At 38.2% G+C, this 22,294-nt stretch overlaps 1 protein-coding gene across 1 annotated transcript in view; it reads right to left on the bottom strand.

The window, feature by feature from the left end:
- Positions 1 to 20,881, bottom strand: part of CTNNA2 (catenin alpha 2) — a 1,475,417-nt gene extending 1,454,536 nt beyond the window's left edge. The window contains exon 1 of the mRNA XM_025354028.1: positions 20,681 to 20,881. The gene's annotated coding sequence lies outside the window, so the exon portion shown is untranslated. The remainder of the gene's footprint in view (positions 1 to 20,680) is intronic.
- Between the last annotated feature and the right edge of the window lie 1,413 nt (positions 20,882 to 22,294).

Genomic DNA, 22,294 nt, shown 5'->3' with positions numbered 1-22,294 from the left:
AAAAATTAGATCATTGGCTTTTCAGGTTGCAGGGAATCATATCAGGAAAAAGATCTTTACAGGCAAGTATGCTCTATTTCATTGACCCTTTCCCACTAGAAGCTTCCCGAAGCAATGGAGAAATGGTTTTACTATCAATGAAGGTTGCCCAGGGGAAATGAGGACCTATGCTTTGTGAACAACTGGGTTTTATCATCAGTTCAGACTTTCCTGTTGAAAAGTGAATTACTGTAATGAGCTCTTATGCATGCAGTCAAGCTGAAGAAATAGCAACAGCAGACTGGTTAACTAGAGAATCCTCTGTTCCTTAACAATCTTGTTTATGTCTATACTCTGAGGTTTTCAGAGCCCAAATATTTCATTGCCTCTCAAAGGGGCTGTTGTAACTATCTATTGCTGAGTAACAAACCACTGCAAACTTCACAGCATAAAAGAACAGTAGCTGTTTATGATTGTTATCTTTCACAGTTCTGGGTGTTGACCATGCCTAGTTAGACAGCTCTTGCTGAAGGTGTGAGTCGTTTGGAAGATTTTTCTCTCATGTCCTGGGAAATTTCAAATATCTGGAGGCTGGAACAGCTGGGATACCTAAAGAATCTCTCCATGTGGTCTCTTCAGCATGATATCTTCAGGGTAGCTTATTTTTTATATGGAAGCTCCAGTCTGCCACAGTATGTGTCCTGAGAGAGAGCCACAAAGAAGTCATATAACCTTCTATGACCCAACGTCGTATAATTCAGCAGTGCTGCTTCCATTGCATCCTATTATTTAGAAGAACTGAGTTGTTAAATGCCATATTCAAAAGAGAAAACCTAAACTCCGCTTTCTGAGGGCTATTGCTCTAGTGTGAATGTTTTTGCTACTCCAAAATTGATGTGTTGGACGCCTAATTCTCAGTGCAACAGTGTTGGCAGGTGGTGCCTGATGCAAGGTATTTAGGCAATGAGAGCTCTGTCCTCAAGAGTCGACTAATTTCATTATGAAAAGGGCCTGTGGAGGTGGGTTTCCTCTCTTCTGCTCTTCTGCCATGTGAGAACATAGCATTCCTTTTCTCCAGAGGATGCAACAATCAAGGCACCACCTTGGAAGTAGGATACAGACCTCACCAAATAACTGAACCTGCTGGTGCCTTGATCTTGGACATCCCAGCCTCCAGAACTATGAGACATAAATTTACATTTTTAAAAAATAAATTACCTAGTCTCAGGCATTCTCTTATAGCAGCACAAAGAAGACTAACACAACTGGAATGTCAAATAACTATGGACATGTTTTAAAATCTCCACAAAGACTCATTTAATCATGCAAAACTCATTTCTTTAATGGGATTTTACAGAGTCTTATATCCAAAATAGAATAATTGCTGGTAGTATAAAGAGCTTCATTTGGAATCAGTTCCTTATATAACTAGAAATTGGCATACAAATCCATAAAAATTAAGCATTGGGAACATTAGGAGTAGAAAAAAAGAAATATCTGCAAAGGGGGAGAGGAAGGACTTGCCAGAGCATAACAAAAGAAATAGATGTCTGATTAAGAAAGAGCTGCCAAAAGGCAAAATAAATGGCAGGTCAGCATGGCATTCCTGAGCTGCAGCTTCTGTTGTGCCACTAGCCTTCAATGTGACTTTGGTTGACAGGCCACTTCCCCTATGGGACCTCTGTGTCCTCATTTGTAAAATACAATATTGAACTAGATAATTTCAAAGGCACCTTATGGCTCTGATATTCTGCAGTCCCATTATTATTACTTTAAGTGCTGAAGCATTTCTTTAATAGCGAAGAAATTAAATGTCTTAACCCTTGGCTATTAATATCATCTGTTTCTACATTTAATGGGTTGAGATGAGTCACAGAGGATGAAAGACACCAATAGTTAAGGATGTCAGCAGAGGTGACAGCCGCTTCTACCTCAGGTGACCATGGGAAGTGACAGCTGGCATATTTTATACAATTCAGATGAGACAGGAAAGAACAAATGACACCTTTGGGCCTTCATTGGAAAAAAAGTAGTCTAAAAGCATCAACTGCTATCCTTTGATGCTCAGATACCGCCTCCTAGTTAATGAAGGCAACAGTATAATTTAAGAGCAGTGGTTAGTGCTTTGACTAAGAAAAGGAGGACCTCAAAACTTGTTAACCTTTTGTTCTTGTCTCTTAAGAATTTTTGGATATGTTATGTGCAAAAAACATTTTTGCATTTTATTTAAAAACTATGCATTGTCTATCATATACACTTTTGGGCAGTGGGTTCCAGAGCCTGTTCATTGTCTTTGAGCTATTTTGCACCTGTTTTTCAACTGCAGGTAACTGATGGATATGCAAACTCCGTCTTGTCCAGCAGCATTTCCACTGGTTTCTCTCCCCACTGTGGAGAAAGTCTTTTTCCCTCCATCTGTAATTCAATTTCTTGACTCTATATGCTTGTGCTTTTTGACATTTACTTTGAACCAGTTCCCTTATATGAATTAAATAAAATCTTGAACATATGTTTTATTTATATGAGTCATGATTTTGCCATTTTCTGAACATTATTTTTTAATGAATTTGGATCTGAGCTTAGTTTAAAATAATAATTGGAGGGAGATTTAAACAGTTGTTTATTAGAAATGAACAGGATTTTGGAGATTTGAGGACTGCCAACTTTCAAAGAGGATAAAACATGCAACCCCAGAGCTGTGGGAAGCGACAAGAGAGTCCCAACAACTTGGCTACCTGTGGGGATGGGGAAGAAATGAGAGGTGAGGAAGATGGCAGGGAAGGCGAGAGAAGAGAGTAGTAGTGAGGAAGATGGCAGAGAAGAAAGACAAGATGTCAACTGAGAAATTCTACATGGAAGAAAGGAATTAAAGAACTTTAAATCCATTCAGATCTACTGGTAAACTACATTGATCTCTGTTTACTATGCTTCAGGACCCTCTTCTTTCACCTCAAAGCTTTGTTAAAAGCAACTGCACCCGCAGCTTTGCATTTGTGACCCTTTTGGGGATGAAATATGGAGATGTTATCTTTCATGGCTAGAGCCATATGAGAACAGTGGCTGGGCATGTGACAGAGAGATGCAGACTCTAGTAAAGACAAAACAAACAAACAAAGAGACACAGAACCATAAGCCTTTCCACCTCCAAAATGTGTGGAAACCTAGTACAAGGGATGTAATATGAGCTATTCTCTCATACATACGATTAAAGAAAATGGTGACAGAAGCATTGAGGATGTGTTAATATCAAGGGAGCTGAAATTTAGCTTACAGGGAAAAGGGAGTTAAGTTTCTGATACGGTACATTCACATAATCTTTCTTATAACAACAAGAACAATTGTAAGAGCAATTAAAAAGTGCAACTGCCTATAGTTCCAGCTGCTTGGGAGACTGAGGGAGGAGGATCACTTGAACTCAAGAATCCAAGGCTGCCATGAGCACCACTTCACTTCAGCCTGGGTGACAGAGTGAGACCCTGTCTCAAAAAAAAAAAAAAAAAACTGTGTGAAAATTATCTTTTTTGAAATCTGTCTGAGAGTACTGTGAAAGGAAAATAAATCTTGACACTCCAAAATCACCAAGCTAAAGAAGAAAATCAAGTTGGGAACTGTTTAGGGCAAACCTGCTTCCCATTCTATTCAGTCATCCCTCTGAGGCTCACCTGAGACAAACGCGTGTCTCATTGCTTCTTCTGCTCTATCATTTATGTAAAAATGCAGATCCACTGAGCTGGAGTAAATTGTGTATTCAATGGAAGGCTGATCAAGGACTCAAAAGAATACAATCATTTGTCTCTTATCTACTTCTAACCTGGAAGCCCCGACTTCCAGTTGTCCCACCTTACCGGACTGAACTAGTGTACATCTTACACATACTGATTGATGTCTCACGTCTCCCTCAAATGTATGAAAGCAAACTGTACCCCTGACCACCTTTGGTACATGTCTCAGGACTTCCTGAGGCTATGTTATGGGCACATCCTTAACCTTGGCAAAATAAACAATCTAAATTGACTGAGACCCGTCTCAGATATTTGGGGTTCACATTTTGGTAACCACAAAGGGATTCTGAGTGGAAGAGCTGCTAACCTTTGAGAAATCTCCTATTGGGGTTTGGTACCAGCTTGAGCTATCTTTATGGCTCAAAACGGTAGGACAATTTGCTGAGGCCTGGAAGCTCACCCTCCAGAGAATCCCTGATCTCCCAAAATTTGGTCGAGATTTAAGGATTGTTTTGCTAGGAAAAATAATGTTTATTTCCAGCCCCTGTTGGAAGGAGCTTTACTTCCTTCCGACAAGGAAGACAAGCTTTCCTGCTTCCGTGACATTGGAAGGCAGGTAGCTCCTTTCTGGAGTTCGAACTCACTTCCAACAGGGAAGGTGAATTTGAGTTTTTTCCTGCTTCTAGGATCGTAGAGAGCAATCTTCAGCGTGAGACCCATCCTTAGATAAGTAGCCGAATTGGAGTTTTGTCTTGGCTAAAGTTAAGATGAACAACCAGCTGGTCTTAATTTCTCCTTACCATTAGAGTGCTCAGTAATTGTATAAATTGTGTGATCATTTGTTTTTCTTAATAAATACTGTTTTTGTTGTTGTTTGTTTGTTTCTGTTTTTTTTTGTTGTCTCAGTCTTTTTCCCATTGGATTTGACCAACTCTATCAACTTGATGAAATCTGAAGGAAAGTTCCAATTCAAGGGGAACAAAGCCTCTGAAGTGGCTAAATTTCCACAAAAAGGGGGGGAAATGTTTTATTTTGATTACTTTAAGGGTTTTATTTACATAACAAGGCCATCTTTCTGCTAGCCAAGCCAAACTGAAAGAGCAATAGCTCTTGCCCCACACTGTAGTTTCATAGCTAAGCTTCTGCCATCTTTTTTTTTTTCTTCTTTACCACAATAGCCTGGGTTTGGTTTTTAAATCAAGCCCTTTCAGGTTTGATACTTATTACTTCCGAAATATCGACAATTTGTCTTTGCTAAAATATGGTAATGAGATTTAAAAAGATTTTTTTTCAAGGAGCTCAATGGATTAGCTTAATGCAAAGGTAACATCCAAGATGTGTGTGTGTATGTGTGCCTGTGTATTTGTGTTAAAAGGCCTTCATGTTTTGTTTTCGTTTGTTTTCTCCTGGGACCTTGCCTTTTTGAGCAAGAGGGTTTTTGTTTGTTTGTTTGTTTTTGGTTTTTTTCTCAATTGAATGAATTCTGTTTCCTTTGTTTACTTCTGCTGTTTCTCCTTTCTCTTGTCACCCTCTGCTGCATAAGGCACCTAAAATAATTTATAACAGCCTGCAATTCTTTAAAGAAAATGGAGCAGGTGCCAGACTCCCTTTTGTGGAGAAATCTCTGTTTTTCCTTATGGAACCCCAAGAGTGTAAATAGACAAGTTTGTTTCAGATCTTAAGTTGCTTGCTTTTGTATTGTGTTATCTGATTTTTTGGCTAAAATAGCTAGCAAAAGAATAGCAAAAAAAGGACACTTTCTTTTCTTTTCTTCTTTTTTTTTTTTTTTTTAAGATGGAGTCTCGCTCTGCTGCCCAGGCTGCAGTGCAGTGGCGCGATCTTGGCTCACTGCAACCTATTCCTCCTGGGTTCAAGTGATTCTCCTGCCTCAGCCTCCGGAGTAGCTGAGACTACAAGTGCCTGCCACCAAGCCCTGCTGATTTTTGTATTTTTAGTAGAGGTGGGGTTTCACCATATTGGCCAGGCTGGTCTCAAACTCCTGACCTCAAATGATCCGCCCACCTTGGCCTCCCAAAGTGCTGGGATTACAGGCAGGATACTTTCTTAATCTGATACCTTCATGATGGGATTAGTGCTGTCACGAGAGGAGACTAGAGAGTGGGCTCTCTCTCTCCCCCTCTCTCTCTCTCTCTCTCTCTCTCTCTGTCTCGTTCTCTATGTCTCAATTGAGCTATTCTCCCATAGAATTAAAGAAAGTGGTGGCAGAAGCATTGAAGATGTGTTGATATCAAGGTAGGTGAAATTTAGGTTACAGGGAAAAGGGAGTTAGATTTCCAATATGGTACATCACACAATCTTTCTTTTAAGAACAACTAAAAAGTGTTCAACCGCCTGTAGTCCCAGCTACTCAGGAGACTGAGATGGGAGGATCACTTAAACTCAGGAATCCAAGTTCTATAAGCCAGGAACAGGACCCTCACCAAAAACTGAATCAGCTAGCACCTTGATCTTGGACTACCCAGATTCCAGAACTATGAGAAGTAAATCTCTGTTGTTTAAGTCACCTAGTCTATGGCATTTTGTTAGAGAAGCATAAACTGACTAACGCAACTATTATTCATATATTCTTTATGCTGGTCAGTCCAAGGCCACAAAATGACTGCTGAATTCTAGTAATCACACTATATTCCAGATAAAAAAAGGGAGAAAAGAACCAAAAAAGGGCTATATCAGTTGTTAATTACTGTTTTTTTAAATAAGGTGAACAAATGCTTTCCTAGAAGTCTCACATTAAAACAACAACAACCACCAAAAAAAAAAAAAAAAAAAACTTTTCTTTTTTGGGCAAAATTGAAGCTTATCCTGAGCCAATTACTGACTATATCAATGTTGGGTTATCATTGGTTTTTTTGTGGGGACAAGAATAGGGAACTTTGCATTTACCTAAACAAGCAAAGGTTCTGTTAGCAGAGATGGGTGGTGCAGGAAAGAACACAGAGCACACAGATAGCAATGTCTGCCACACAAGTTATAGTCTATCGTTGCCCTGTAGGGAAAAATTTTTGCTTCAGTGGAAAACTTTGCACTCCCTTCCTGGTTATCTGATTGATTCTATCAGAGCTATTTTACAACTTTGTAAATTGTAGATAACGGATAATGATGCAGAATAATTCTCATCTATAGACAGGCATGTGAATTCTGTATATTGGCAGATTTTATTTCTGAGAAAGTCAGTTTGCTTCCATTTGCAAACTCATTGCAATGTCAATGAAACAAAAATGTGTCTGTTCTTTACACTCACCTTTGCACTGATTGTAACATCTTACCAGTTTCTTCATGAATGAGTTAAATAAAAATCTTTAACACATTAATCTTTTTATATCTCTGTAAACCATGATTTTACTTTTTTCTTAAAATCCCATTTTAACAGCCAGGAAACTATAAATTTATAGAATGAATAGTTGGTTTGTTTACTTGTTTGTTAATTTTTATTCTCAGGTACCAACACTATGCCTAAAACATTAGTAGCTCAACTAATATTTGATAAATTGATAAATGAGTAGCATCAGTTAACCAAAAAGCAGAAGAGCTATATAGTAGAATTACTATTCATTAAAATCCTATACTTGATGGGAATATCTCTTAAGAATATACAATTCTTTTGCTCCTTTTGGTTTGTTACCTGCAACTAATATGCTACTGTGTAAACTTCCTCAGAGAGAGTCACTCTTCAGATAACTAATGTGGGTTTATTATCTGGGATAAATCTTCTTTGTGATTTTAGTTTATGAAATAGCTTTTGAATTAGATTCCCAGAGGGAAGTTAATATAGTGTCTAGAGAAAATACAACTTCATGTTGTTTTTGTTGTTGATTTAGATGAATTTTCTTTTTATTATAAAACCAATCCATGCTTGTTTTCACCAAATATTCAAAAATGCACAAAGGAAAATGTATTTTTACCTTTCTCGAGTTAGTAAGATTTAGGTTATCACGGTTAAAAATTTAGTGTATATCCTTCTACACCTTTTTCTAGAAAATGGATCTAAGATTTGTATGAACATTTTTGCACCCTCATTTTCTTAGCTGTGTAGTTTACATCAGGTTTGTTAACATATCTCAATCCCTGTCTCCATGTGTATGAAAAGAAGATAAAAATTCTGGCCAACATGGTGAAGCCCCATCTCTATAAAAAATACAAAAATTAGCTGGATGTGGTGGCACGCGCCTGTAGTCCCAGCTACTTGGGAGGCTGAGGCAGGAGAATTGCCTGACCCCCAGGAGGCAGAGGTTGCGGTGAGCCGAGATTGTGCCACTGCACTCCAACCTGGCGACAAAGCGAGACTCCGTCTCAACAACAACCACCACAACAAAAAAGGTATTTGACAAGGATCACATAAGTAAAACCTACAGCACAGAGTCTAGGAAATCATGGATGCATGGATGATCAAGAAAAATTAATAGTAACATAAAACAAGATGAAACTCAAATTTCTCAAGGACTTTGAATAGCCTGTTCCCTTGAATCTGTTTAGATTTATAGTTGTCATTTAGCATAATAAAAATATGCTAGGCAGATTGAATATACAAATGGACAATGTACACACCATACATTATGGTAGAACTCTGACCCACAGCCTTAGCAGCAACAAGCACTGAAAACCAAATGACAACTTCTGCAGCAATTGGCCCAGAGAAGTTAGGACTTCTTCAATGACTGGCAGCTTCTATATTTTGCCCCAGTTTCCAATTGAGGTCCAACCAGAGAAAGCCAATACTCTTCAAACTAATCACATAAGATGCTACACCTTTTGTTAGCTCCCTGCAGCTTCCCTTTACCACTTTTGTTCACTCTAAAGCTTTTCCTTCATGCATTTGAGTCTGTGCCAAATTTAAGTGATGGTGGCTGACTTTCTTGCTATAGCAGGCTCTGAATAAATAGTCTCTGTTTGTTCTAATTTGGGTGCTCTTTATTTATTTCAACACAGTGCATATCTCTGGATTCGAGAGCATTGGAAAAAAAGATAATATTGTAATTTTCAGCACTTTGCATGTTTCAAGCTTTGAAGAAATGATCTCTAAAGTTTTTCCTAAGGCCTCGTATCACAGGGGAATGAGAAAAACAGATCCAGTTAAAGGGAGGCAAGTCTTGCAAGGATATGAGAAGGAATCTGAAAAAGAGGGATGCTGATGGCACCATTTCATTCTCTTGCTCTACAATATAAATCAGAACCATGAGAGATGCTGAGAAGAGATAAAGAAGCATGCATCCCTAAACAATAATCCTGCAAAACAAAACAGCTGATCACACAAATTTTTGACCCTAAGCAACCTCAACAAGAAAACTTTTCAGGTCTTCCCTGAGATAGCAGAATTTCAACCTCCCCACAATGCAACAAATTTGCTTTGCAGAGAAGTGAAGTAAATTGCCGTATAAAGCAGAACATTTTGAAATGTTTTGGAGAAATCTCTACAAAGCTCTTAATGTTATTCAACGCTTTACCCATGGACTGAACCAGAATAATTATTAAGTATAAGGCACTCCTGGGCAATTGTTCAAAATAAATACTGTTCAAAGATAATTTTAAGAAAAAGGTAAAATCAGACTCTCATACTGATTGAACACATAATGAAGATTTTATTTGATTCACATGATAGGAGGGAACTAGGCAGAAGTTATAAGTGGTTTAAAGGAAAAATTAAAACAACACTGATTTATATGGGTAAAAGAGGTCTCAACATGACTTGCAAATGGAGCAAAATTGATTTTTTTTCAATTTCAGGTTAGGGGTGAGTGAGGACGTAAAAAATCACTACTTGGCAGGAGAATATTTGAGCACCACAAATTCTAACATATCCGTTAAAAAGGCCTAAGAGAAATGCATTTCAAACTCTAGATACTTAAAACTGAGTTCAGGCTGGCTGCAGTGGCTTATGCTTGTAATTCCAGCACTTTGGGAGGCTGAGGCAGGTGGACCACAAGGTCATGAGTTCGTGACCAGCCTGGCCAACATGGTGAAACCCCGTCTCTACTAAAAATACAAAAAGTCGGGCATGGGGGCTCGTGCCTGTAATCACAGCTACTTAGGAGACTGAGGCAGGAGAATCGCTTGAACCCAGGAGGCAGAGGTTGCATTGAGCCAAGATTGCACCACTGCACTCCAGCCTGGGAGACAGAGTGAGACTGTCTCGATGGTGATAATAATAATAATAATAATAATAATTTTTTTTAAAAGCCAAACAGAAAAACTGAGTTCATCCCCTACTTTCCACCCTACCTCTGCATTTTTGTCCCCAAGTTTATAGTTTATTATTTACCTTTTATATTTGAGGGTCTAGAACTTTCATTCAGTGATATGTATTGATTCAGCTCCCTATGCTGGGTCTTGCTTTGTGTGAGGAGGATTCTGAGATGACAAAACTTTCTCCTTTTTCAGATGATATGACACATCCCTCTGTGTCTCACTCACATATGTGTGTCAAAAGCAGTGAATGGAAGGGATACATGTATTAAGGTCCCTGGGCTGGGAAAGCACTGCAGAGACCTGCTAGTATTACAATGTCTGATTTTCATTCTTCTGATTCTGTGAGTGTAACAGTGTTGGCTTCCTGGTCTGAAGCTAGTAGCAATTAATAATTCTTTTGGTTAGTGGGACAAATCTGAGACTGGTCAGGATGATTTGGTGGGAGCGTGTGGTTGTAAAAGTATTCTTGCTGTTAAAGCCTAATCAGCTAAAGACCACCAGAGACAAGCTTTAGGTTGGACAAAATCAGATGTAATGGTTCAGTGCAGTGAGAAAGGACACCCCACAGGTATGATATGTTGCTGCTACCCAAAAGGAAGAAGGGAAGTATCTTTTAGGAGGTTTGAGTTTCTGATGAAATAGTCTAAAGAGGGTCCCATTTCTGCATTTGGTGCTATTTCTGAGGTAGTAGAGGGAGCAATTAACTAAGGATTCATTGCTGCCGTGATGTGAAAGAGCCTTAGCAACTGGCTGTCTCCTGAAATAGGAAGAACAGAAGGTCTAGAGGCATATTGGTAAGAAAGCAATAGTCACTCAGAGACGGGGTCATTTTGCCATTAAAAATTTCTCAGAAGTACACTGTGAATGTTTCAAAGAAAGCACCTGAATCCTAATGCATGCCAGTTCATAGTTCCTTCTCAGTGATGGCAATTCCAAATGGCGATATGAGCCTTATTCCCCAGGCAGGGCTTGAAAAAATTCAAAACAACAAAGAGAGCTTTCACAAAGTATTGCTTGAGGTTATTAAGTTGCAGAAAAAGAACCATTTTCTCTGAGAAACAGTGAAAGAAAAAAAGCAACATTTCAGATTACACTGCCAAACATAATCCTCTGGTGTCTCTGAAATGATTGTGCTTTTATAAGTAAATTAGACATTTTTGTGAACCACTCAAATTTCTCTGAAGTTGGAAAGTAGAGGCAGCCCAGGATCCAGTGACAGCTGAAGAGATGGGGCTCACATATACAGGGCAAAGAGTTTTACCTTTGCCACATCTTGAGACTCACTGACCTGAAAGTTTGGGCATCTGCCCTGGAGGTTAGCAATGAACTACAGAGAAGCCACTAACATCATATTACTGTGGCTACAAGTTTGCTCTGGTAAGTAAAGATTTATAATAAAGTGTCCTGAAACCTATTTGCTGACCTCCACTCCATTTGGGGAATTGGGTGTGTCTAGCCAGAGAAAGACCAATAGCGTGGGTTAGGCCCTTTGGATCTGGGTCCTCAGGAACCAGCAAAACCCGTATTAATCTAAGGTAGTCTGAAATGGAATGATATAACATGACATTCCCAAGTCTCTTCCAGTCAACTGACTCCTTAAGAGATGAAGGCCTTGACCTAGAGGCACCTTCTTGCAGTCGCTTGAAAGACCCTGCTGTATACTCACGTCACCTCTTTTAACAACTCTAGCTTGCCCTACACCAATAGTTTTATTCACAGCAACTCGAAGACCCTCTCAGCATTCTTACAGCTGTGCTTAGAAATATCAGCTGAATAAACACTAGAGATGACAAGCTATCTTTTGAAATTAAGCTTGTGAAGGATGGAAATTTTCACAAACAATTTACATTCATGCCTCTGAACATATAACATCCAAATCCAGCAGGAAGAACAGGATACCTGATATATAAAACAATACCCATGAAGTTACTATAGTACATATAAAAGTAGCAAATATTTCCCATGAAGTTATCATAATGATAAAAATGGCAACAGCATGTACTATGCGCAAAGCATTGTCCTAAGCAATTCACATGTATTAACCCATGTAATCCTCAAAACTACCAAGTAGGTACCATTATTATCCCTTGTGGCAAATGAGGAAACTGAGGTATAGAATATAATTTCCATCAATAAATAAAATGTCTTTTAATGGAGACAAAGATTTTTACCTATAGACCATATCTCATGCTTTAATATACAGTCACATTGCTTCTAGAATGAAATCTCTTTTTTTCTTGAAGCTACATTTGTCTAATTGCTTCCCTCAAAGGCTACTATTTGAAATGGGAGGCCGAAAATGGAAGGTAAAGAGCAATTTGAGTCATACACGACTTAATATTAAGGATACATTCTAAGAGAAGTGTGGTTAGGTGATTTCATCACTGTTTGAGCATCACAGAGTATAGTTACACAAACCTAGATGGCATAGGCTACTACATACGTTGGCTACATGATATAGCCTACTGTTCCTAGGGTACATACCTGTATAGTATGTTATTATACTGAATTCTGTAGGTAACTGTTGTACAATGATAAATATTTGTGTATCAGAATGTAGCTAAACATAGAAAAGGTACAGTAAAAATACAGTATTATAATCTCATGGGACCACAGTCACATATGTGGTCTGTTGTTGACCAGAACATTATGAGGCACACAACTGTATAAAGAGCATGATCTAGCAAGAAACGGGAAAAAAACACTGAAATTTCCACCCAAGTAGAATAAATACATTACAGTAAAAAATTAAAATGTCATACATGTGGATAAATCTCACAAAATTATGCTAAAAGAAAAATATCAAGTTACAGAAGAACATATAATATTTACATATGGTGTAAACTTATACAAAGCAGTACTAAATGTTGCTAGGGATACATGTAACATAGTAAAAGTATAAAGAAATGCATGGCAATAATAAATGCTAAATTCAGGAGGACAGTAACTTGAAGGGAGGAGGAAATGAATGTGATTGGATAGGAGTAAACAAAATTCAAATGTACTGCTAAAGTTCTAGTTCTGTAATTGCACCATGACTCTTTTCAAATTATCATTCTTCATTTTTTAATATATAATATTTTAAATACTCTTTTGAAAATTAAAAATAATTACAATGTAATAGAAAATCTACAATTCTTATCACCTACTTTATTCAAGGGGCAAGGAGGATGGGAAATAAGCCTCTGGGGCCCGCAGAACAAAGAAAAGCACAGCATCTGTCAGTCATCAACTAATTTAAAAATATTATTTGTTTCAGATAGAGAAAAATTTTGTCCTTCATTTGATTATGTACATCAGCTTTTACATTTTTAATTAGATAATTCACATGTCTTAAATTTTGCTAGCTCAAAAATATTCAGCTTAAACTGAGAACAATGCCATCTGGAAATATAGGCAACACTTGGTTATGCACTTCAGAATTTTAACTGTGAGTAAAAAATTATTTGACTTTCCCATGTTAGTTGATGTCTACCCAGACAATCATGGCCTGATGTAGTTTAATTGCCTTCAAATGAGAGTCTCATTTATTTAAGTGAGGAACACCCAGGGTTAAGAAGGTCGTGTTCCAGGGCTGCTTTGTGTTGAACACTCAAGCTGAGCCTAAGTTGAAGAGTACAGTACACAGCACAAAGCATTTTGTGAAAAGACAGTGAAATCTTAATTCCCCTGACCAAGTGAACAAACACCTTTTGGCCAAGGAGACCCCAGAGAAACCTTAACAACAAAGTTTTCTAGCCGTGCTTGGGGTGGGGAGGGAGTAGTCAGTCACGCCTCATTATACCTCCTCCCTCCTTAACCGCCATTAGACTTTTTTTCCTAAGAGTTAAACAGAAACCAGCCCTGGAAAAAAAAGAAGGAATAACTCACTCCTCCACCGACTTCAACCAATAGCTTGGCACCTTGGCCGGATTCCCTCCCCTTTGGTGATTTTGACATAACAACTGATTAACATTGCTTCCTGGTAAGTGACCATCAAGCACGGAATGGTTCTGGTGGATTGGTGGAGGTTGTGTGAGGCATCTCTGTGTCCTCCATTTCACATTTTCACATATACAGCCTAATGTTATTGCATTTTGATGTTAAATCTGTGCCTCAAAATGAACATGGGACTATATAACATACCTGTTTGCTTACCACACATGCTTGTGACTTCCCCTCATGAACATTCCTAGCCCCTCCTGTAACCTGGTAAATATGTATATCTAACTTAACCACCAAGTATAAAACTCCTGTGACACCCTCCCTACCTCAAAGTTTCTACTTTCAGTCTCTACCAGAGCCTGTGCTTCCCAGCCTGCAAGTTGTAGCCCTTCATAAGAAATAAAGTTCTCTTTTCCAAATTTATAGATTTTGATGATAAGTTGACAATTTCCATCCCTCCCTCAGTATATGGTTAGGTTTAGGTCACTCGCTTGTGGTAGGCATTACAAGTTTAGTCTGTGACCAAGGTTAGGGTGGATCTCTTAATAGGACTGGGGCCTATATGACATAAGATTAATAACAAAGTTGAGGCTGAGGAGTAGAGCTCTACAAGGTCATCACAACAGTTAATTGTCTCATCCCTGTTGCCCTTTAAAGGAGTGTCGGATGAAGACAGATAATGTGTCATTAGAGTGTATGGAGACACATGGTCTGTAAATTATTTGTTCAAAATGGAATTTAGCTGACATCATTGGAATGCTTCCCTGGGGGGAACTGGAGACTATCTTTGTTCTGATTATTTAAAGTGCTTAAACCAACTGTGAATCTGCAACAGCACTTGCAGCTCATTTCCCGCCCAGTCCCACACTTTTCTTCCACACCCACCCTGGACCCTGGGCTCCAGCAGTCAAGCTTGTATTTCTGGACTCTGACAGTGTGTAATTGGACTGGAATTTTCCAGGCAGTCGTGTTGGCAGGCTTTTGAACATGATTGTATTTGGTCTTATGTACAAAAATGCAGAAAAGGCAGTCTGCAGAGAGCAAGAAAGCTGAATTATCTAAGAGGGAGAGAGAAATGACTATGGGTAGAGTGAGAAGATAGCAGGAAGAGACAGGGACCACATTGGGCCAAGAAGATTTTCCAGTTTCTGGATGAATAATCCTCTGTTAAGCTCCCCCTGGCTTATAAAAATGTATTTCTCTTACTTGCCACAAAAAGTCCTATGGAACACAACTCGGGTACATAACAGATAATTCAGGGAACTTACTATTTTCTAGTATAGGTATTCATCGGTTGCTCTCTGTGTCCTCTCACTGGTGCCCCATCAAGCCATCATTTTCCCACTTTGGTACATGTTTGGTGGCCTCTAAATATTTGCTTCCTCTCCAAGTGGGGCTACTGAGCCAAAAAGTAGACTTAGACATTAAACTGTTGTTTGAAAGTCTTTCTAAGGCTGGGCGCGGTGGCTCAAGCCTGTAATCCCAGCACTTTGGGAGGCCGAGACGGGAGGATCACGAGGTCAGGAGATCGAGACCATCCTGGCTAACACGGTGAAACCCCGTCTCTACTAAAAAATTAAAAAAAAATTAGCCGGGCGAGGTGGCGGGCGCCTGTAGTCCCAGCTACTCGGGAGGCTGAGGCAGGAGAATGGCGGGAACCCGGGAGGCGGAGCTTGCAGTGAGCTGAGATCCGGCCACTGCACTCCAGCCCGGGCGACAGAGCGAGACTCCGTCTCAAAAAAAAAAAAAAAAAAGAAAGTCTTTCTAAACGGCAGGAGTCTACTTTCCAGTCTCAGAAAGGTCAAGCTAATGACAATTATTGAAAAGGAAATAAAACATTTATTGGCCACCTATTGTGTCCCAGTATGGTGATCATGAATGTAACTAATAGAAGAGAGGAATGAAATCCAAGTAGAAAGTGGTTATCACATGGGGCTTAGACTTAAACAGAGGGTGAAATTCACATTGCTCAAGCAGCCAAAAATTTGAGAAACAAAATCTCAGAAAGAAGGAAACTACAGGGAAGTAAGCCTCAAAATCTGCCTACAATCTCCCCTCTAAGCATTTGCCAACTCCTAAATTAAAAGGGTGATTAGTACAGATAGAGCTAGCAGAAGGTAGTTGGTAGAATGTAGAGGATTTGAACAATTTGGCTTAATTGACATATTTGGAACACCCCAATCAAAAATTATTAGTATGATTATTGGTTTTAAACAATCCATGGGTCAGAGGAGGAATCACATTGGAAATTAGGAACATTTTGAACTAAAAAAAAAAATTCATTGAAACTTATGATTTGCAGCTAAAACAGTGTTAGAGAAATATAGTTTAAAAAACATTTGGTAGAAAAGAAGAAAATAAATTGTGCCTTAATTTTCTCCTCAGCTTGACTCAACTTTACACAGGCTTCTTCTTGACTCTAAGTCCTGTCCTCCATCCTCTTAGAATAATTGCTTCAGAAAACTCTGTATTGTAAAGTATTTCTTTGCACCTTTGAGATGTAAATCTGTTAAAAAGTCTCTTGTCAGTTTCACAGCCCAGAACCCTTCCTCAAGTACTGGGAGCTATCCTTTTGAAAGTAATCATCAAGAAGAAATGGCCCCTATATCCCAGTATCTGTGGGAGAATAGGAGCTTAACTCCAAGGGGTGCCTTTCCTACTGTCAGGAAGATAAGAGAAAGTTTACTTTTCCTTTGTGTAAAGCCAATTAGCAAACACAGATGGTCTGTGGTTTCACTTGCCCAGCTCCGGAAAACTCTCCTGCCTTTTGTTTCAACTGTGCTCTCTCCCCTCTTGCAGCAATATTATCGGAATTATACCATGGTGAGATGATCAGAATCAACTTCTGTTTCCTTATCTTGTCAAGTACAATCTTTTCTTTGTTTCCATTTTAAAAGAACAGAGAAAAACATAGCAACTCTTAAGAGAGTAGAAGGATGGAAAAATATAGTAAGATCAGACATCAGTAAAGTAGAAAATAAAAGCATATTCAAGAAAATAATAAAACCAAAAATTGGCACTTTGAAAAAAATCAGTAAAATAGATACACATCTAGAAAGAACGATTCAGAATAAAAAGAAAGGACAAATTATCAACATCAGAAATGAAAGAGGAGAATTTTATTTTCTATATTTGTTATTAAATACTGAGTTATTCTTTTTGTGTGTGCAGTGTCATAAATGGAAATGAATTCATTTTTAACTTTACTCCTTTATTGAATAGAGTCCTATGTGCCTAATGTGGGTCTAACCAGCATCTTGATGCCTGAGTTTCTCAGAACACCTAGATCCTCACAGAAATTGATTCAACAAATATTTGTTAAACATTTGCAATGTGTCAGACACTGTCTTGACTAGGCATGGTTTGACCACATTTAATAATACAGATAGTGCCTGTTCACATAGAGCTTACAGTTCATCTCTGCACTAGTGATTTTTAAACTACTTTTATCAAATAAATTACATTGTGTATTGCTCTCAATGGAGTGGAGTGTAATTTTGACTGACAGAGCTTAAATTAATAAAGTTCTCTCTTTGACCAAGCATAAACATCTTTCACAACACTAACTATCCAGTTTAACTCCTTCAAAGGAGCTTCCTCCATCCTCATATTTGTGCTTTTTCCTCCACTACTTACTCTCTGACTTTAAAATATCCTCCATCTTCCTTTCCACCTATGTGAATTCAACCTGTCTTCTAAGATCTAACTCAAGTTCTATCGCCCTCACTTCGGTGAATTCTCTTCTCTCTGAGAATATGGTATTCTCTGTTGTCTCTTGTCTGTACCTCACATTTCCCTCACAACCTTTGTTGCCTCCCCCATGCAATCCCCAAGGGGATGCTATTTTTCTAACTGATTAGGTTCCAGCAATAGGTGGGGTTACTGTGCTAACCATGCTAGTGGGGCAGTACCTGTAAAAATGAAGTGCCCCAGGTGACACTTCTGCCTCTTCCTACCATGAAGCCAGAAGATGGTGAGAATCGAAGCAAGTTTTAATGATTGGAGGTTGAAGCAGAGCAAGAATCTCAGCACGACCAGTTTAAGAGAAAGATTTTTCTATATGGTCCAGCCCAGCAACTAAAACTTCATCACTGGGGTGAGGGACAAAATTTGCTTTTGTACTCTATTTTATCTAGTCTAGAATGTCATGCAACATAAGATATATGACTACTGTACTTTGGGAAAAAAATAAACACTTTTAATGAACATATTAAAAATCTTAATGGAAAATAATACACATATATCCATAAAATTACATAACATTTTTCTCTTCAGTAATCAGTTTTTTATTTAAGCATCTTTAAAATCTCTTTTGGACTCAGAAATTATGATATTCTCATGCTGCTTTTTGTTTATTAACTAAGTCTTTTTAAGTCTGAGGCTTGTTGAAGAACATTAAGTTTTCATATGTGTTTATTATTTGGTTAAGCTTATTTTGTATGTTTCTTCCTAATAACTCATGTATATCCTGATATTTAAACAATGGTTTTGACAGAAAATGGGCCTAGGTTTGAATGATAGAATTTTATGAACCACCAACCGGTCACAAAAACCTTTTCTACTTGAAACTCTTGAACACTATTTTAATCCAAGATATTTAGCAGTTCAAATTGCCTTTGATTATTAACAGGCAGCCTTCTGTGAAATCATGAATTTTTTGCTACAATGATTCTGGTGTAAATCTTTGAACACATTTTAAGCAACAATTAAAGATGCATAACAAGTTAAAATGTGCTACCAATGCATATGACTTAATAGGATTGAATAGAAAACTTCTCATATGCTAAAGTTTATACATGTGTGACAATGATTATTGGGTCACAGCTCTTCTGTCAAATTTCCTTTATCATTAGTTACACATTTAAAAATAAGAAACTTAAAAATAAGTGTCCTTGTGGTCCCAGCTACTCGGGAGACTGAGGCAGAAGAATGGCTTGAACCCAGGAGGCGGAAGTTGCAGTGAGCCAACATTGCACCACTGAACTCACAGTGAGACACTGTCCCAAAAAAAAAAAAAGAAAAAAAGAAAAAAAAAAGAAAAATAAGTGTCTTAGAATAAAAAGCATGTGAAAATACATTGCTAGGATTTTTAATTTGATCCTTCTACTAGGGAATTTATGGATACATCAGACATAAATTCGGACATTTCTGGGTCCTCTCAATATAGTAGCATTCATAAACACCCCCATTCCACCATTATTTTCAATACCCAGCTATGAATTATTTCAGAGAAATGACCTTACATGTAGGGATGTTTTATTCTTCCAAGGTCTTTCAGGTTTCAAAAAAAAGAAGGTTACATTGTATAAAATAGGTAGAAATGCAGGAAAACTGTGGTGGACACTTACTGAATTTTCAACCTAGAACTTTGTTCCCATAAAGTAGCTTCCTTTTCTAGCCACAAAGTGAGAATGGTTGCTTTCATGCGCAATGAAAAGGCTTCCCTGGGAATCTGCAACACACAGTGGTGAAGTTTTGTCTCTCTGATGGTCAGATTGTAATGTGAAGACTGAGAGCCACTGTATTTTAGGCTATGATAACGGGAGAAGTAGAAGAAACTGGCATACTATTTCCTGTTAAAAAGAAACTCCCTGAAAAGGGATTGAAGCAGGGAGAGTTGCTGAGATAGGAGAAAGGAATCAGTCTCATGGCTGTGGCCCTGGATACCAGTTCTTCACTGTACCCAACAATTTTCCTGATATTAATTATGTGAGACAAGCTCTTATCTTTATGGTAAAATAATGTATTTATTGCTTAAGCTAGTTGAGCTGCATTGATTGCTTGTAATAAAAAAGAACTCAGAAACTATCACATAAAAGTGAAAGTGTTTTAGTTCAGGACACAGCAGACCTTCTGGTATCTCCATGAAAAGTAAAGTGCTCATCTCTTATGAAGCAGACACTCTTATTTCTTATCCTTGTCACCTCCTCTATCCTTTGACATGGCTCCAGTAATGATTGTTTATAGAATAAATGAGTAGATGGATAAATTCATGTCTATACTTTTTACTTCCTTTTACCACTTCTCCAAATGTTGGTATTCAGATTTTTCAAACACGAAAATATCTTTGCCATGTTTAGACACTATCAAGTGTAGAGTGTGGGTTTTAAGCAGATACCTCAATCCGGGTCACCTCATCACCAAGAAAACCCCGGGCACCTAACCCTAGTCTAAACAGCTGTTGCCAGAGTAGTAAAAGATTGTGGTATAAAGTATGGTAATCTTAAATAATAATCCTCCGGTAGCAGCTTTGCTCAGAAGGTGGCTGCATAACTGGAGGCACTTTTAAGTTTCCTAACTTAGCAAACACATGCAGCTGCTTGTGTGCTGTCTTAAAAAATATACATCTGACAACAGCCTGTTGATTTCTACACATACTTGTGTAAACACCACACATCTTCCCTATTCCTTCACTAACAGTCATTGACAATTTCACCCGTCATTCCCCTGTTCCCAAATCAGAAAAAAGAAACTCTAAAGAACACAATCTAACATCCCCAAATGACTAGTTTTCTTGGTGGGAGCAACAGTGACATAACTAACATTTATTAAATACTCTTCTGTGTCAGACATTGTGTCATTATAAGCATTCTCTAGTATTTGGAGCACCCATGAATTATAGAAGTACTTACCTAGGTATTCAATTGCATGGACTAGATATGGTAGGCTGTAATAGGTTTGCTAATTCCATATTTTATTAAAAACAAGACAAAGCAAAACAAAATACTTGCTGTCTATCCTCACGATCATTTATAAATACAGGACATTCTAATGTCCCAAAATATATGTAAAACATAAACATAATCACAGGTGAAGTTAATTGAGTAAATTTAGCTTTATAAAGTACTCACCAAATGCCTTTTTTTTTCTGTTCTTGGTACAGCCGGTGAAGATTTGAGATGGACTAGCACAAAGTACATCGTACAAGCATTTCAAAGCTGCTGTTACATAACCCTCAAGATTTCCTGAGGTGGAAAGAAGACCTTCATTCACTTAAATCAGAACATCCGTAGACATTCCTTCCCACTTGGATGATTGTAGCTTCCTTCAGCATAAGAGGGTGGAGTGTTAAAAGACATGATATGATAGCTATTAGGCTCAATTTTTCTTACCCTGAAAAAAATTTTCCCATAATGAAGAAGTAGCAGTGACACTTACAAGCTATGTGTATTCACTTGCAGAGGAGGAGACTCCAAATGTTTCAGACATAACAGATGTATATGACGTTCCCCCGGGGTTCTCTCACAAGTTTTCTTGTACCAGGTTTCCCTCTCTTCCATTGAAAACAGATCCCATTGTGTTAACCCCTAAGGCAGCCATTGAATTCAATGCTATCCCATCGACCACTGTGTTTTAGGTTGGCAATTCTTGGTTTTAGCACAACTGGAATCACTGACAGCAAGTCAAGAGTTGATATAAACCATAGTAGTGTTACCATGCTAAACAAAGGAGAAGGGAGTAGTGGGATGTGATAATATCTACAATAGTATCAACTATTTCTCTGTGGAGCTGCTCGTGTAGCCAAACAAGGGTCTGAGAGACAACACAAAACATGTCTAAATGTGATTACTCACTAGCCAGGAGTGACTGTCTTTGAATCTGAGCAGGATGAGTGAACACTTCTCTTTTTTTTCTTTTTAATTATTATTATTTTATTATACTTTAAGTTCTAGGGTACATGTGCACAACGTGCAGGTTTGTTACATATGTATACATGTGCCATGTTGGTGTGCCGCACCCATTAACTCATCATTTACATTAGGTACACCTCCTAATGCTATCCCTCCCCCTTCCCCCACCCCAAGACAGGCCCCAGTGTGTGATGTTCCCCTTCCTGTGTCCAAGTGTTCTCATGGGAGTGAACACTTTTCTAAGTGCGGAGCAGAGAAAATCATGGTGAAATATGTAGAAGTGAGTTGGAGATGCTAAATGTACTCCAAGATAAGATGAAGAAGATTCAAAACTCAATACCTTGCTGAAAAACCAAGTTGACAGGAAAGCAGTGATAGAAGTAGCCAGAAACAGACAACTTCTTTAGAAAGCTTGGTATCCTGGTAAAATAGAGATGAAGGATGACGAGTAACCCCTACAAGGAAAGAAAGGGATAAGATTCAGAAAACCTGCTCCCCTACTCCCACCTTGAGAAGGGCTACAGAAACTAAACTTGTATAAGTTGCAACCTGTTATAGCTGCTGGCACTTGTCATTCTAAGACATTTAATGTTGCTTGGGCCTATGAAAACAGAAGACTTGCAGATTTCTGCCATTCTAGCAGATGCATTTTTGTCATACTCTCACATTTCTAAAATCAAAAAGAATCTTTTAATCACTATGTACCCTTTTATGGAAATATCATTAATTCACGGGTACATCATATTAATTGTTTTTATAATGATGGCACCATGGGATTGAGGGAATAATATCTCAAAACTTCATTTATAATTTGGAACAATGTTCTAATGGTTC

Source organism: Theropithecus gelada, chromosome 13 (genome assembly GCF_003255815.1).
Source record: "Theropithecus gelada isolate Dixy chromosome 13, Tgel_1.0, whole genome shotgun sequence".
Taxonomy (NCBI): domain Eukaryota; kingdom Metazoa; phylum Chordata; class Mammalia; order Primates; family Cercopithecidae; genus Theropithecus; species Theropithecus gelada.
Note: the sequence above shows the minus strand (reverse complement) of the source record. Positions and strands in the feature narration are given on the sequence as shown.